This window comes from Syngnathus acus, chromosome 10, assembly GCF_901709675.1.
Source record: "Syngnathus acus chromosome 10, fSynAcu1.2, whole genome shotgun sequence".
Classification (NCBI taxonomy): domain Eukaryota; kingdom Metazoa; phylum Chordata; class Actinopteri; order Syngnathiformes; family Syngnathidae; genus Syngnathus; species Syngnathus acus.
The window spans coordinates 2536076-2548162 of NC_051095.1; the positions used below are offsets into that span (position 1 = coordinate 2536076).

A 12087-nucleotide genomic window follows, 5' to 3' on the forward strand; every position below is an offset into this window, starting at 1 on the left:
ATGGTGGGAAGCATGATTAAACTAAGAATATAATGATGTGAGCAAAGACATGGAGTATCAAAAGAACTAACTTTGCATAGTCAGGGAACAGTAATAGATTAATGATGTGACAGCCAAAAGCTCACATAATTTCGTACAAAATGACAAAATTGAAAGAATGACGAATGGATGAGGTGCGACAGTGTAGGAATGGAGCAGAATGTTTACAGGAAGGTCACTTGGAGATAAAACCAGCTGGTGCCAGAAGGAGACAGCCAAGGACTCGGCCAAAGATGATCACCAAGGCCGAAAGACGGGATGGAAGACAACAGCCCCCACACACACACACCGAATCGTCCATAACCCGCACCCACTCCCATTGAATCAAACTCTACTGCGAACTCGCCCCACCCCAACGACTCATCACCCATCAAACTCGCCCCACACCGGCCTGTGCAACTGAATATAAGCTAACCAAAGAACCTTGAACGTTGCCTTTTCTGAATGGAGACTTTCCGCTCTTGAAGGGCCCAGCGCTGTATTGTACTTTCCTGAAAACAGAGCTTTCTTAACAAGAATTATGATTGAACTCAACCAACCTGTGTAAGTCTAATTTCTGCTTCAGTGTCTTTGCATTTTCCTAAATCTGAAGAAATTAAACGAGCACGCAGTGAGTGAATTGGATAACAGGTGATTGGCAATGGCTTTTGCCGTGAGGCGCAGATAGCGCGCTCCCTAAATTGTGGACCAAATCCAACATTGCTTAAATAGCTTAATGACCCTTAAGGAACTGTGTAATGCATGCCTGATGTTTGTTCTCTAAATCATGGACACGGCCAGAGTCGTCTTGACCGTTCAGTACTTGATTATATCTTGTGTTTTGACTAAACGTCATATGTCGCCTAAATGTGAGACGCCAGCTTTTTGATTACTACTGAACGCTCTGCACAGAGGGAAATATTTTGCTTAACAAAGAAGAGATACGTGCGGAAGCATGATTAAACTAAGAATGTAATGATGTAAGCAAAGACATGGAGTATCAAAAGAACAAACTTTGCATCGTCAGGGAACATTAATAAATTGATGATGTCACAGCCAAAAGCTCACATAATTCCGTACAAAATAACAAAATTGAAAGAATGACGAATGGATGAGGTGCGACAGTGTAGGAATGGAGCAGAATGTTTACAGGAAGGTCACTTGGAGATAAAACCAGCTGGTGCCAGAAGGAGACAGCCAAGGACTCGGCCAAAGATGATCCCCAAGGCCGAAAGACAGGATGGAAGACGGCAGCCCCCACACACACACCGAATCGTCCATACCAGCACCCACTCCCATGGAATCAAACTCTACTGCGAACTCGCCCCACCCCAACGACTCATCACCCACCAAACTCGCCCCACACCGGCCTGTGCAACTGAATATAAGCTAACCAAAGAACCTTGAACGTTGCCTTTTCTGAATGGAGACTTTCCGCTCTTGAAGGGCCCAGCGCTGTATTGTACTTTCCTGAAAACAGAGCTTTCTTAACAAGAATTATGATTGAACTCAACCAACCTGTGTAAGTCTAATTTCTGCTTCAGTGTCTTTGCATTTTCCTAAATCTGAAGAAATTAAACGAGCACGCAGTGAGTGAATTGGATAACAGGTGATTGGCAATGGCTTTTGCCGTAAGGCGCAGATAGCGCTCCCTAAATTGTGGACCAAAATCCAACAATGGCAGTCATATACAAAGCAAAAGAATGACTGGATTATCATTCACTTTGTACACTTTATTGTTCTCTTGTCTTGCCCTATTTGCATGACTGTGCTGAGGTTTGGGCGAATACTTATAAAACGTCACTACAGCCACTTATCATTCTGCAGAAAAGAGCAATAAGGACTATTCATAAAGTCAACTACTTGGAACACACAAATCCACTTTTCATACAATCCAAACTATTGAAATTCACTGACATAGTATCTTATCAAACAGCAATCATCATGTATAGGGCAAAAGCAAAACAACTACCAGACAATATCCCAAACTTATTTCGGAATCGGGAGGGAGGTTATAAGTTAAGGGGGAATCACAACTTCAAAATCTTAAACATAAGAACAACCTTAAAAAGATTCTGTATAACTATAACCGGGGTCAAGCTATGGAACAATCTAAGTGAGGAACTCAAGCAAAGTCCAAATATCCACCAGTTTAAAAGAATGTACAAAAATATGTTGTTTAGCGGGTACAAAGGCTAAAAGTACCAAAGGGCTACACACAAGTAAAAATGAAACAGAACAATAAGTGTGAAAGTGGGTTTACTTGTCTTCTGTTGTAGAATTACAGTATATGTTGGTTTAATGCAGTGGTTCCCAAAGTGGGCGGTGAGGAAGAAAGGGGCGGTAGGGGGGCGGTAGTCGATTTGTACACAACACGCCGCTCTGGCCCAGTCAGATCCGACAGCATAGACTACAAAAGCAAAAGCTCAGGTTTGTAATTTCAAGCTTGTAATGTTCAGAATTTTATCTTATAATAAAAACCGCATTCTGGCGGTCAACATCATCTTGAGTTCAAGTCAACATGAAATTGGGGACTCGCCAGAATGCGCCGTGTTGTGTTGAGCTGGTTAGGGCAGTGGTCCCCAACCACCGGGCCGCGGACCGGTACCGGTCCGTGGGTCACTTGGTACCGGGCCGCCAAGCCGCACAGAATTTTTTTTTTTTTATCGACGATCAATTAATTCAGGTCAAGACACTCGTCCCGGTCACGTGACATGTTTCCCCAGTCGAGCCCGCAAAGCTAATATGTGGCGACAGGCTAACTAACCAGGCAGAGAAGCATTCAAAACTGCTTCAACACATGGAGACCAAGCATCCTGCAATAAAAGACAAACCTTAAATCACTTCGGGTGTCATTGTCTCCGATTACGTCTAGATGGGACCGGCTCGTTTCTGAGAAACAAACTCAGGGCTCCCACTAATTCAACGTAATGGTAATGATATTATAAATGTATTATTTATTTATTTATATAAATGTATTATTTATTTATATAAATGCCGGTCCTTGGGGGGGGGGCGCTAGGAATTCACTGGAGAGCCAAAGGGGGCGCCAGCCTGCAAAAGTTTGGGAACCACTGGTTTAATGGATAAAGTGAGAAAGGGGTAGGAATCTAAAAAGCTATGCTTCCTCCTACTCCTTTTCGAGCATTCTTTATTGATTTATTTGCTTATGCATTATTATTATTATTAATTTATTTATTTAATTTATTTATTTCTGTTTGTTGGTTTATTTTTTGTTTGTTTGTTGCATGGACTTATATGTGGCACTTTAGAGTGTTATTTGTTTTGTTTGGGTTTTTTCTTTTTTGTTTTGGATGTTCGAAATAAAGATATCAATCAATCAATCAATCTCATTCGTTTACCTCGTCACATTACATTAACATTATGACAATGCAGTTTGACTGTTTAGCGGTCGGTGGACATGTCATTTCTTTTGCTTACTGTTTTGAGAGCTCATACTGTTTTGTGGATTGTGATATCTGCCAGGACTCCGTGTACCTGGCTGACGCCAGGTGGAGGGAATCACTGGGGATGTTCGAAAGGGCCTCCCTCTTTTTCCTTGTCATTAGACTGGCAGGGCCTTTTCTCGAGGGAGGGCCGGCAACTTTTTGGGGCTTCTAACGGGCCACGCCAAATTCATTACTTTGCAAATTATCGACGTTGTTGAGGTATTACCTAAGGGGGGGGGTTGACGTCATTTGGCTAATGTGAACTTCAATTTTCTTTACTTGTGGTTCCTGAGAGGCCTCAGATTGCTGTCAGGGAGCAATTGGATACCTAAATAGTTTGAGCTTTCCTAGTTAAAATAACCTTAAGTAGCATGCCTTGAGCGTGATTTAGGCTGAGAATTTATAGGCCGAATTGTAGACGTGACCATAAAATTTGGTTGGGGGAAGATTTTTGGATGTTTACCGATGTCATCTCTTGTTGGACCGTTTTCGGGACAATTATCAAGTCCCGAAGGGGGGAATGTGGTAGAGTTTGGACTCAATACGTCTTTGCATGTTGCCTTGGATGGTCAACTAGCAGCAGTGAGACTACCATAAGCTATTTTTGCTGGACAGAGAGGCTTTAGTTTCAGTAATGTATAGGTACTTAGAATATGGAAGGAGCATTTGTTGGTGACCAGGGAAGAGCCTAGTTCAGACATGGGCAAACTACGGCCCGCGGGCCACATCCGGCCCACGGGGCCGTTTAATCCGGCCCGCCAAACCTGAGTAAATTGTATTATTAATTTTTGTGGCGTCATTTTCCCTGCAATTACTATGTTTCCCCAGTATATGGGGAAGTAGATGTCAGAAAGCTCAGTGCACACTCACAAATGCGTGTGCGTACTCAGTAGTACGCAGTAATTTCATCTATCAGTGCCGAATTTCGAGTGTAGGCTGTGACGTCAATATTCTCGTAATTCGCGCGCTGAGTTTTCAAGTCAAGTCAAGTCAAGTTTATTTGTATAGCCCTAAATCACAAGCAGTCTCAAAGGGCTTCACATAGACAAAAATTGACAATTATTCTCAAAGCATCCCCTGATCTTAAGCTCCCAAAAGGGCAAGGAAAAACTCAAAAACCCCTGCCAGGGGAAAATGAGAAACCTTGAGAAGGGACCACAGATGGAAGGATCCCCCTTTCAGGATCACCCGGTTGTAATGGATGCAGAGAGGGCCCAAATAATACATAATATGAAAATCAAAAAAGTGGATGTCCAAGTCAGAGCGAAGGGCTGCCGGAGGAGCCCTCTACTATCCTGGCAGTGGAGGTTGAGCTGCAGATCCCCCAACCTGAATTGGCCCACGAGAATCCAGATAGCCGCTGTCAGCTTGGGTGCCACCTAACCACCTCCCCGGCCGGGGAGGGGGGGCGGGGGAGAGAAAATAAAACAAACTCCGGCCGAATCGGCCACTACAGGTTAGTTAAAGGCCATGTCATAGAAATGTGTCTTTAAACGTGTCTTAAATGTTTCTACTGAGGTAGCAGTCCTAATATCCATTGGGAGGGCATTCCAAAGCTCTGGAGCCCGGATAGAAAATGCTCTAGACCCTGCAGACACTTTCTTGGCCCTCGGTGTCGCTAAAAGGGTAGCGTTTTGCGAACGAAGGTTACGAGACGGAACATAAGGAACAACTAGGTCGACGAGATACGAAGGCGCTAAGCCATGCAGTGATTTATAGGTTAATAGAAGAACCTTGAAGTCACATCTTAAATGGACCGGGAGCCAATGTAAGTTGGCTAATATTGGGGTAATGTGATCAAATTTTCTTGGCCGTGAGAGCAGCCTTGCAGCAGCATTTTGTACTAACTGTAGACTTTTGATGCGGGACTTAGGAAGACCAGAGAATAGTACATTACAGTAGTCCAGGCGCGACGTGACGAACGCATGTATGTATAATAGTTTCCGCATCACCGGTCGAGAGGATCGGACGAATCTTTGCAATATTACGAGGGTGAAAAAACGCAATTCTGGTTATATTCTTAATGTGCTTTTGAAAGGAGAGAGTTTGGTCAAACATTACCCCGAGATTAGTTACAGTATCGCTCTGAGCGATAGTACGGTTATCTATCGTTCTCGCGGTTTCCTTGAACAAGTGTTGAAAACGAGTTGGACCAATTATCAACATCTCAGTTTTATCTGGGTTAAGACGAAGGAAGTTGAGAGACATCCATTGCTTGATCTCCGCAAGGCATGCCTCAAGATTACAACAATCCCGCGGATCTGTCATCGATAACGGCATATATAATTGGGTGTCATCCGCGTAGCATTGAAAACTAATATTATATTTACGTATTATGTCCCCAAGCGGAATCATATAAATATTAAATAGAATTGGTCCGAGAACCGATCCCTGTGGGACACCACACGTAACATTGTAGAGCTCAGAGGACGCATTGCCATGGACCACTCGGTGCGTCCTATTTGATAGATAGGAATGGAACCAGCCTAGTGCTGACCCTGAAATACCAACACAACTTTTTAGACGCCCTAATAAAATATCAAAGTCTACAGTGTCGAAGGCAGCACTAAGATCGAGTAGTAACAGTACAGATGAAGTGTTTGAATCCATAGCTATGAGGAGATCGTTAGTCACTTTAGCAAGTGCTGTCTCAGTGGAATGATTAGCTCTAAAACCAGACTGAAAAGAGTCATATCGATTATTGGCGACCATGTAATCAATAAGCTGCTGTGCGACTACTTTTTCAAGAAGTTTTGCTATGAATGGGAGGTTTGAAACTGGCCTATAATTACTGAGACAGTCCGGGTCAAGATTTGGTCGCTTAAGTAACGGTTTAATGATAGCGGTTTTAAAGGCTGTTGGCACTATCCCAGAGGAGACAGACAGCTTGATTATATTTAAGACAGACGGTCCTAAAATTGGAAATAATTCTTTAAGTAGTTTGGCTGGAAGAGGGTCGAGCAAACATGTTGTTTGTTTAGCCGCACTAACCGTTTGTGTAAGCCTTTCAAGGGACACGCTATTAAGAGTTGAGAGGGTTGTTGCATGATCATTCATCAGCATTGGTAAACGGCGGGCTCGACCGAGCGATTGGAATGGTATTCTTGATCTCGTCCCTAATGGACTCAATCTTTTGAGCAAAACATTTCATGAACTCGTCAGCTGAGTGGAAGGAATTATCGGGGGTCGGCTGGCGTAGAGTCAGCTTTGCCACTGTATCAAATAGGTGTTTCGGATTGTTTGTATTGAGATTAATAACTTGCGAAAAATACCGAGTTTTTGCTAAGATAAGCGCATCTTTATATTTCAGGAGGCTATCCTGCCATGCCTGATGGAAAACCTCAAGTTTGGTTAGACGCCATCTGCGCTCATGCTTTCTACATAATTGCTTAAGCGTACGCGTTTCGTCTGTGAACCACAGAGTAGGCAATCTACGGCGAGTTTTCAGACATAACGGCGCCACAGAGTCAATGGCATTTAACAATGTCGCATTGAATTCATTTGTAAGATTATCAACGGAGTATGCGGGAAATATAGCGGTTGCCGGCGACAGTAACTCAGATAGCGCAGTTGCAGTCATGGAGTTAAAATTACGGCTCCTATAATTCCGATTGCTCTCTTGTCTTTGACAAGAAACTAGAATTTCAAATTTTATTAAGTAATGATCAGACAAAACAGCAGTGTATGGCAGTACTGCTATATTTGAGGTTGCAAGTCCTCGGGATAATACCAGATCTATGGTATTTCCATTCTTATGCGTTGCTGCCTGTACGGCTTGCGTAAAACCAAACATATCAGTTAAAGTCTGAAACGCCGAAGTAAGTGGCTCTGACGGTAAATTCATGTGGATGTTGAAATCGCCCATGATAATTATATTATCCGCATTGGTTACTAGATCAGCCACGAATTCTGAAAATTCATCCAGGAAGCCAGAGTAAGCCCCGGGTGGACGGTAAATAACAGCAAGATAAAATGACGGTAAAGCGGTGGATCGGACAGTGACAACTTCCACTGTTTTAAATACGTTGATCGAACGAGGCCTAAGTCTAAGCTCAGAATTCGAGATGAGGGCGACGCCCCCACCCTTTTTTCGAGGACGCGCCACATGCGAGCTCACAAAATTTGGAGGCGAGGCCTCGTTAAGCGGCAGCAGTTCATTAGGTTTTAACCAGGTCTCGCAGAGACCAAAAACGTTTAGATTATGTTCCGTGATGAGGTCATTAACGAGAACTGCTTTTGCATGAAGCGATCTAATATTCATAAAACCGAGTTTAAGCGTAATCGGTCGATCAGGGTGCGTATCTATCGAAGGATATTTAAACGAGATGCGAGTAAGATTGTGTTCTCTAGGCCTAACATCACCTCTCGAGTGTTTGTTAGCGCGGCGGGACGATACGACCGTGGGAATCTGATAGTAACTATTTGTTACACATGTAAAATTATCTGAAACAGGCACCGTTTCATCAGCAAAACCGGTCGGGGTGGAGTGATTGGATTTGTCTACTACCCCAGTAGAAAGTGTGTTTATGTGTACTGTAGCACTATTCAAACTGTCACGCTCTAGTCTACACGAGGAGCTATGTGCATGCTGGAAGTCTAGCCTAGCGCTAGTTAACTTTAGCTTAACAGACTCCAAACCCAAAAAAAGATAGGATAAGGTGTTACGCTAATGCCACCCACAAACCTTCCTCTGGAATCCTTCCATTAAAATGAGTGGCCCGAAGAAAAGAATGATGGACACTGAGTGCCGAATGTTAAAAAAAGAGTGGACAATTTGGCTGGCTCGACCTACGTGTGTGAGAAGACGTTCAGCCACATGAACGTCAACGAAGCCCGTCACAGATCTAGGTTAACGGACCGACACCTCGGCTCTATCCTAAGAATTACCACAACAGATTTTACTCCAGACTATGATGCACTAGCAAAAAAGGGAAACCGACAATACTATTGATTCCTTTATTACTTTCTTTAGATGTATTCTTTCACTGATTCTTCAAGATGATGTATTTGGTCAGAATGTTTGCCGTTGGATGTGATTTTGCCTCATTAGATAAACATATTTCATAAATCTGACCTGCAGGCGCTGAAGTGATGGAAAATGTTATTCATCATAACAGTGTCGTATTTAATAAGAATCACTGATAGTAGTTTTTGGGTGAAATACTTTTTTAATGCTGTTAATAAATGCATTTGTTTTCAAAAAGCTTTTTTTAATATCCATGCTTTAGTATCTACTAAAAGTAAAAACCTTTTATGCAATGACCTTTACATGTCATTTATATTACTTCACACAAACACTACATCCATCTGCTCCTGGTTCGGCCCCCCGGTCAAAATTTAGAACCCAATTCGGCCCGCAAGACAAAAGGTTTGCCCACCCCTGTTCTAGCACAATTCAATTCTCTCTCTTTTCTTTCCTTTCTCAGTCCCTTTATCTTCCTAGCCACACTCTCCTCCAAAACATCAACCACTATCTTCCACATTTCAACTTCCCTTCTACTTGTCATGTATCATGGGGCATGTGGGGAACAGATGGTGCAAAAAGTGAGTATGGATTGCTCCCAGGAATAAATTGGCAGGGCTGAAATTCCAAACTTTAGCAGCAGATGGTGCAAAATTTGAATTGAGAATTATTGAATAAATTGGCAGGGCTGAAATTCCAAATTTTTCCAGGAGATGGTGCCAAACCGTTACATGAGCCCAAAGATGGGCAAGACAAGCTGAACTGGCAAAAATAGAAATAAACAGAATAACACGGGGTCGGTTTTGGGTCACGCACGGAAGCACAAATGTGTTTTTTATTTTTTGATCTTAATCTCTTTGCTTAGCTAAAATATATTCTGTAACAGTTTAAAGCAATATTATCACTCAATTAGACCAAGGTGCCCACCACTCTGAAAATGGTGGTGTGTTAAAAAATGTTTGAAAGATTGATACAAATGTTGTTTTTATTTTTGATCTTAATTTCTTTGCTTGGCTAAAATATACTCTGTAACAGCTTAAAGCAATATTATCACTCCATTAGACCAAGGTGCCCACTACTACGAAAGTGGTGGTGTGTTAAACGATGTTTAAAAGATTGATTCAAAGGTTTGGATTTTTGATTCTATAGTTGATTGAAATGTAACTTTGAAGCGTTATTTTGATTAAAAAAAAAAGAGAAGTGAAGAAAAGAGGAAGTGAGGGGGTTTACTTTTGGTGGAAGATAGTGCGACAGTCATCGGGTAGTCGGTCCTCTCGAGGCCAACCTAGTTCCCAAATTGGAATTTTAGAAATAAGATCGAACGGATCACTCGACTTTATTTCCACCAAAAAATAACACCCAAATGGTCTGTTGGATTTGGTCCACAATCTTGCGAGCGCGCTATCTGCGCCTCACGGCCAAAGCCCTTGCCAATCACCTGTAATCCAATTTACTCCCTGCGTGCTCGTTTGATTTTTTCAGATGTAGGAAAATGCAAAGACACTGAAGCAGAAATTAGACTCACACAGGTTGGTTGAGTTCAATCACAATTCTTGTTAAGAAAGCTCTGTTTTCAGGAAAGTACAATACAGCGCTGGGCCTTTCAGGAGCAGAAAGTCTCCAATCAGAAAAGGCAACGTTCAAGGTTCTTTGGTCAGCTTATATTCAGTTGGTGTGGGGCGCGTTTGATGGGTGATGAGTCGTTGGGGTGGGGCGAGTTCGCAGTAGAGTTTGATTCCATGGGAGTGGGTGCTGGTTATGGAAGATTCGGTGTGTGTGGGGGGGCTGTGGTCTTCCATCCCGTCTTTCGGCCTTGGTGATCATCTTTGGCCGAGTCCTTGGCTGTCTCCTTCTGGCACCAGCTGGTTTTTTATCTCCGAGTGACCTTCCTGTAAACATTCTCCTCCATTCTTGCACATATGCTGTCGTACCTCATTCTTTCACTTTTGTCATTTTGTACGAATTAATGTGAGCTTTTTGGCTGTAACATCATTAATCTATTACTGTTCCCTGACTATGCAAAGTTAGTTCTTTTGATACTCCATGTCTTTGCTCACATCATTATATTCTTAGTTTAATCATGCTTCCCACCATATCTTTTCTGTTAGGCAAAACATTTCCCTCTGTGCAGAGCGTTCAGTAGTAATCGAAAAGCTGGCGTCTCGCATTAGGCGACATATGACGTTTAATCAAAACACAAGATATAATCAAGTACTGTACGGTCAAGACGACTCTGGCCGTGTCCATGATTTAGAGAACAAACATCAGGCATGCATTACACAGTTCCTTAAGGGCCATTAAGCTATGTAAGCAACATATCAAAAGACATTTATTTAGCAGTGCACAGAAATACATATTGAATCATGAAGTTGTAGCAACCTCTGTTATTATCTTATATCAAAGAATGTCTAGTTATGTCTGCTTTATTGGTTGATTCCATGAATATACTTGTCTGCTTATATACTTTATCCAAAGAGATGTGAGCGTATCTGTTATTGTGGCTAGGCGGGTTTTGTGTCTTTTGACCCTATTCCTTCAGGTCGCTACCTTTTCCTTCTTTTCTGATCGATGTTTTGCAATCAAAGTACTCCAAGATTGAATGATTTTATTTGCACGAGTACCAGTGAGTGAGGTTGTTCAATTTTTGGAGGAATTAAGATTAGTAATTCTATTTCATGCTTCTTCAATAAATGTGTTTTATATACTCATTTAATTCGTTGTGCGCTCATTTGTACGATATATGCAATCGGTTGTTTGAGGTTGGTTTGACAATTCGATTCATTGACAGGTGATTATTATGGTATGTAATCGTACCGTAATAAATAAAAATAACGAAGGTGTATAAATTAGATTATTTGGATTGGAGTAAAGTTAAAAGTAATTTAATTGTCCGTCGGGCGCGGGCCCGTTCCTATTTTTGTCGGGCCGCGTCAAAAGCTAAATTGGACGATTTGGGGGATGAAATTGTCTTCATAATTATTTGAGGGATGAGTGCATCACGTTAAATATTTAATTCGTTCAAATAGTTGCTTCACTTGAGTAAAATAACATAAGGTGTTTAAATTAGATTATTTGGATTAGTGGTAGAGTTAAAATGAGTAATTGTCCGTCGGGCGCGGGCCCGTTCCTATTTTTGTCGGGCCGCGTCAAAAGCTAAATTGGACAATTTTGAGGGATTAAATTAATTGCAGGATAATTATAATTTGTGTAAGTCATTTTGATTCGTTTTAAGAGAAATATTATTCCTTTTAAACAATCGAGTTGGTTGAAGCCTTCTAACGGTTCAGTGGTTATATATATATATATATATATATATAGTGTTAGAACTAAGGATTTAATGCATTCAATTCCTTCTCAAATACTATTATTGTCATACTTCCACTAATTCGATTTTTCTTCGAATAAAGAGAAGTAGGTTCGCTACTTCCGCAACAAAGTAGAGCAGACCTTATCGAATCCGTTACCGGGGAGCCGGTGGCACTTTGATAAAAAGTGTGCGTTTGACATACTTTTATTTTTAAAACAATAGTAAAATATATCATTTGTAGCAAATTTAGGAAATAAAAATATACGACATCATATTTAGCAAAACAGAAGTAAAATATATCATTTGCAGCAAATTTAATAAAACGAAATATAAAAGATATCGTACAACAG

At 41.6% G+C, this 12087-nt stretch overlaps 1 protein-coding gene and 1 long non-coding RNA gene across 2 annotated transcripts in view; one reads left to right on the forward strand and one right to left on the reverse strand.

The window, feature by feature from the left end:
- LOC119129646 (C-type mannose receptor 2-like) overlaps positions 1-12087 on the reverse strand; it is a 902042-nt gene that overhangs the window by 647203 nt on the left and 242752 nt on the right. The window lies entirely within an intron of this gene.
- LOC119128294 lies at positions 9693-11143 on the forward strand. Its single transcript, XR_005098977.1, has 2 exons — positions 9693-9796; positions 10970-11143. It is a non-coding gene; the product is annotated as an uncharacterized LOC119128294 (long non-coding RNA).